This window comes from Dermacentor andersoni, chromosome 7 (genome assembly GCF_023375885.2).
Source record: "Dermacentor andersoni chromosome 7, qqDerAnde1_hic_scaffold, whole genome shotgun sequence".
Lineage (NCBI taxonomy): Eukaryota > Metazoa > Arthropoda > Arachnida > Ixodida > Ixodidae > Dermacentor > Dermacentor andersoni.
Window position 1 is genome coordinate 73815724 of NC_092820.1, and position 6000 is coordinate 73821723.

General features: G+C 48.0%; 1 protein-coding gene across 1 annotated transcript in view; it reads right to left on the bottom strand.

Moving 5' to 3' along the window:
- The window catches only part of LOC126534813 (uncharacterized), a 49047-nt gene extending 45634 nt beyond the window's left edge, over positions 1–3413 (bottom strand). The window contains exon 1 of the mRNA XM_072289478.1: positions 3285–3413. The gene's annotated coding sequence lies outside the window, so the exon portion shown is untranslated. The remainder of the gene's footprint in view (positions 1–3284) is intronic.
- Positions 3414–6000: the final 2587 nt, after the last annotated feature.

Consider the following 6000-nt stretch of genomic DNA (forward strand, 5'->3'; position numbering starts at 1 on the left):
AGTTTTATCACAGGCATCGTTCTTCCCTGAATAATCGAGTACAAATTTTCGTCGTTTCCATAGGCTTCCATTGCTAAATCTTTAACCGCTGTGGAAACAAAATTCTTACGTGCCATAGCGTGAACACTGCATTTGGCTCGTGTGGATTGTCTTCCAGAACACGTCTGTCACCTGCCTTTTTCAATAATCGACCTGCAGCTTTTTTTATTCGCGGGAAACCCGCTCTTTCCATTGAAACGCGCTAGCTTCGTGTCGGGCCCGCTTGGGGCACTAATTGGTACGTGTTCAGAAAAGCTGGATATGTGACGGGGAAGCGAGAGACACGGCTGAGAGCCATACAGCCACGCGACGAAGAGACGGGTGAGCGGAGAGCCGTGGATAACGCGCGAGGCTGCAAGGAGCGGCCGCCGCTGGCAGCGCGGCAGTGCCGCGACAGCGGGAGAAGAGACGGCGAGGGCGGAGTGGACGGTAGTGGCAAGAGTCGCCGCAACGGTGCTGCGCGGGGGAAGGGGGCGAGAGGATTAGGGAGAACACGTGATCCGGGTTTGGAGGACAAGGGGAGAGCAAGACCTGCCCCGATCGCGAGAGATGGTAGCAGGAGCGCGCGCAGCTAAAGCAGCGTGCGGATGATGGCCTTAGTTACGGCGAGGTCGACAGCGACGCGAAACGTGGGAACGGGCGCCAAAGAGCTGCGCTCTAAAAAAAAAAAAAAAACAGCTGCCTTCAGTTGCGGAATGTGCGATGTTGAAAACAAAGCCTCTTTATTAGAAGCAGCGAGTTATCGAGCAGTATAATAAACCACTAGCAAAATGGGCAAGGTGGCTCTTCTCACGCAATGAGCACCAACGTCAGAGCTTGACCGGGTGTGTACTTGCCCTAGAGAAATTAAAACCGCTAACGCGCTGCGGTCATTATCATCATTATCATCATCAGCAGCAGCAGCCTATTTTCATGTCTAGTGCAAGACGAAGACGTACCACAGCGATCTCCAATTACCTCTACCTTGCGTTAGCTCATTCCAAGTTGCGCCGGCAAGTTTCTTTGTTTCATCACTAAACCTAATTTTCTGCCATCCTCGATCACCCTTCCCTTTTTTTTAGGCCCATTCCGGAACTCTACTCGTCCACCGGTGATGTGTCCTACGCATTACATGGCCTGCCCGGTTCCACTTTTTTCTCTTAGTGTCAACTAGAATATTGTATGTGCCCGTCTGCTCTCCGATCAACACCCCTTTCTTTTAAAACAAGAATGGCGTGACTAAGACGATATTAGGACAACCGAATATAGAGGCAAAGACGACGATGGTGTGACCAAGGCGGCATGGTGGCCTCGGTAATACAATGGATGAATGATAGCGTCTGTGGGAGGCCGACGGCATGAAAAACGGCCGCATAATCACAATTGACTGGTGAAAGCATGATTACAAAAAAGTGACGAACAAGGAGTGACATCGATGGATCGACGAAGAAGGCATGACAACAATGGAATGCAACAATGGGAAGACGATACTGACGTGATGGCGACGGTGAAACGCGAGCGTGACTAGAATGGCCTGACGACAACTGTACGACGACGGCGACATGAAGAGAGTCGGGTGTCTTAAGTTACAATGATGGACAATGATGTCCATGGAACGACCGTGATGGAATCTCGACGAAGCTATGACATCGAATGCATGACGACGACTTTATGACAATGATGTGCAGTAACGTCGAACGCATGACAACGGCGGGAGGACAGTGGGATGACGACGCGTGTATGCTGACAATGGCGTGAAGAAGATTGTATTACGAAGCCTGTATGACGACGACGGCGTGACAATGACAGCATGACGAGAGTTGGATGATGGAGCTCTATTGCTGATCATAGCGTGACTACGAAGGCGTTACGACGACGGTCCGACAATGGAGGCATAAGATCGACTGTCTCGCGATGACGGCATGAGAAGGGTGACATAATCACGGTTGTATGACGACAGCGTGATTACAGTACAATGACAAAGAAAGATTGACGTCGATGAAGCGACGATAGTGTTATGATGAAGACGGTAAGACGACAATATGATGACGTTTCTGAAGTAACGACAGCGATGAAAAGGACAGCGTGTCGATGACGGCATTGCCACGGCTGTGTGACGACGATGGTGTAGAGTCGACGGCGTAAAGACAGTCGAATGGAAAAAAATTGAATGACGGCAATGCAGTGAACATTATGGAATCACGACCCCGAACAAACATCTAGGGGCCCAAGCTACGAGACAACCTGGTCACTGGGACGGAGCAGAAGGGGTGACGACGACAGTATAACGAGAGTCCGATCACGATGCTAAAATGACAATGATTGAATTTCTACGATGGCATCACTATGGCAGTGTGACAGCGAGTGCATGACGACTGTATGAGAACTATGTTCTGACGACGATGGCACGACGAGTGCCTAGAAAGCTAGAATGACGGCGATGCAACCAACACGAGGGCAACACAACCAGGAGCCCATTCCTAGCGGTCCAAGCTATTATACAACTTCGGTGACTTTGTCGGCGCAGAAGGCTTGACAAAGATGGCATGACAGGAGAAAAATGTCACGAAGCTTGAATGACGACAATGGGATGACCGCGATGACATCACGACCAGGAATACAAACTTATTGGCCCAGGCAGAGAGACAACTTCGGACACTGAGTTGGGGTGAGAGGATGGATGGATGGATGGATGGGAAAAAAACGGCTGAAGTAGGCAAATAATGTTATTTGCGTTAGAAAGACTGGGTTGATATAAACTTACTTTAGCCTTTGTACAAGGCTATATATGGAGATGGACCAGAGCCAAAATAGGGTCGTTAAATCATTGCGCTCTACGGAACGGAGAGGATGAGTCGACAACAGACCCACTCCGCACGCGTTAAAGGCTGGTTCGACTGCTGACCAATTGCGGACCAGAGGCACGAGACGGGAGGCCACATGAAAACAAGCAACCAGAAATTCAAGAAAAGGAGACCAGGCGACGGAACACGAAAACCATCGCACACAAAGTGCCCGCAATTGTTCGTAGCTTCGCCGAAGCCAAAAGATTAACTACACAGAAACGCTTACGCGACGCGCAAGACAAAGCTATCCCCGTGGAAACTTACGTAAAGAAGAAATCAAAAAGTTCGCATAACAAATGAGAAATATACGCGGCAATAAACACGGCAGGCACTACACTAACATAATATGCAAAAAAGAAAACGCGTTGATGTGATAAGCAAAAGACTAAACACAATTGGCATAAAAAATAAGAGTCTCACGAAGAGCAGTTCGGAACTCGAGGCTTCTCTTTGGCGTACCCGTCGAAATCCCGGCCTGAAGAAGCGTCAGGCTTCTGGTACCTCCCTGGTGAAGATCGTGACGGTCTTTGTCTGTCTGATCGCTGCAGCTATCCCGTACCTTGTCGCGCGCCGACAACTCACGTTACGAACAGGTGAGGTGAGTTGAGAAACAATGGGAGAGCTTCCCTCCCTACCGTCGCGTGATCGGCGCCGTGGCTGATGCTTCAATGGCGGCCATATCGAGAGGGACATGCCGGCACGCACTTTGTAACAACCAGAGACAGATGTTTTACGTCGAGTTAAAAAAAAAATGTTTGTTTCATGCAGCGCCAAAACCTTTATCTTGCAATGACGCTCAGATACACTTGGGGCCTGAACAGAGTCCTTCCTTGTTCTTTGGAAGAAGAATAATCATGAAAATATGTGTTCCCACGGTACGGCATCTCTAGGATCGGAGCATCCATTTCCTCAGACTGTACCATTTGATTAATCATGTTCACTTTGACGACTTTTACGCCATTGACGTAGAACATCACACGCCGATTGTCGCGCCTGTCGAAAGGAGAGTTCCATTTTGCCTTGAAGTACACGGCGCTGAACAAAATGAGCAACGTTCCAGGAGTGATCGTATTGGGAGGAAGCAAGTCTTTGATCTTGAACTTGGTTTGCTGCGAGACCCATGCATTGGCTTCTTGGCGCGGACTTGTTCATGAACTTCACAGATTTCACGGTGGCCCGGAAGGAACGTTCACGAAGTGGCAGGTAGTTGCGATGAACCTTGAGCGTGGGTGTGCTGTAGGCCCGGTTGACCACGCGGATCGTTAAGTCTGGAGTTCAAAACTCAGCTACAAACCTGTCAAAGTACTGCATTTTGTGGCTACATTCGTTCAAATAAATTGCTAAAGATAGTTCGTCCTTTGTGCTGCCTTCAGCGACTTCACCGGTCGTAGAGAGTGCGATTCCCACAGTTAAGGGTGAGAAAAGAATATTGTACCTCAGGACCTTCATTAAAGTTTTGCATCCATCCATCCATCCATTCTTTCTTATGCAATGCAGAAATGTGTAGGCGTTCAGGGAGAATTTTAGGATTCTCATTCCAAGCAGCGCTGATGCGATCTCCTGACCGTATCTGAAAGAAGGGGTAAAGAATGAATCATTAAAAAAATTGCGTTTAATTGGTCCAAAAAGATGCAGTAACCGTACATAATTACACCGCCAGAAAGGCGTCAATGTCTCTTGCTTGGACTTCCCTTAATTTCCTGATCCAATGGGCGTTTCCGCAGTTGCCTCGGCATAACTTTTGGGGAATAGTGGCTTCACTAATCAGTCGACAATTTTTATACATTATCACAATGATTACCTAACCATTCAAACAATGACGTCAGCTTGCCCCAACCAGGTACACTCAGCTGTTCTTTTAGGCAAGCTACGTAGCTCGCAATAGTCTCTAAGCGTTACGGCGCTCCCACCGCTAAACATGTCGCCATCTTTGTTCCCAGGAAACCTCTAGAAAAGTCTGAAAAATACTGATGTTCCTGATGCTGCCCATCGTTGAAAGCGCGTGTAGAAGGAAGGGGGGCGCGGAATGGCTTCTCTAATAGCTTCGTTGAATAACAATGAAACAAGGCTCTAAGAATTATTCAAGGACTGTTGGCATTTTGGGTTGTCGCGAATAAAAAAATAATTATTCCTGCTTAGTCACTGTCACAGATGCCACGGATAGTTTGTGCGATAAATTCAATATGGCGTTGCCGCGGCCTTCTGCTCATGCGTCATTGCTGGCTTACTAAGTCCCTTCTACCGGAATGAGCAACGCTTTTGGTATTTTAGGAATGTGCTTTACTAGTACACCTCGAAAAGCTTTGCTGCTTATTTTTTCTTTAAGTATGCAGGAAGTCAGAAGAGGGCGCCTCCTCTTTTTCATCATGGTCTTATGTCCTTCGGGCCCCAAGTAAGACGGCGGTGGCGTGATATCGCTAACGGGACATCATCTACACTCCAGAAGTGTTCTTATTTTTAAACTTACTTTGCATCAGCCTCTCAAGAAGGCAGGTCATGTACGAAAGGACGCTGCAACTACTGCGTTGCAGTGATGCCAGGCCGCACCAGCGCGCATACGCTGCGTGACAGAAAGGCCCAACCAACGGGATTCTGTAGTTTGAAACTCGCTCGGGCATCCAAGATGCCTGATCTTCAAAAGGCGGTGGCAAAAAACTCGAAGCTCTTCGGTCCTACTAAGGCGGCTGTCGGTCATAGGGAGCGCCATTAACGTAAGAACTGGCAGATATGAAGAGGTTCATTCAATAATGCGAATGTGTGGCGGTAGATCATCGACTGATACCCACCTAAATGCTATCGCATTGCATCATCGCAGTTCATAACGCCAGGAGTCTGTGAATAATTTTCCTCGCTTAAAATGATGACGATAAGATTCGTGTATTATTATTGTTGTTACCTTATTGACGCGTATCTGCTTTTAAGGAACGTCGGAATTGTTTTATTTTCTACCAGCTCTGCTTCCCAGATAACCTTAAATAGCATCGCGAAGTGCCAAGACATCTACATAGTGCGTCAATTTCTTTGCTGTCATGGTCTGATTCATGATCACTGCTCTGTTACAAGCCAGCTATAAATGTGTAATGTAAATGTCTGCGTCCTGCAGGCCACGTATCATCGGAGGATGTTCGCGAGGGCT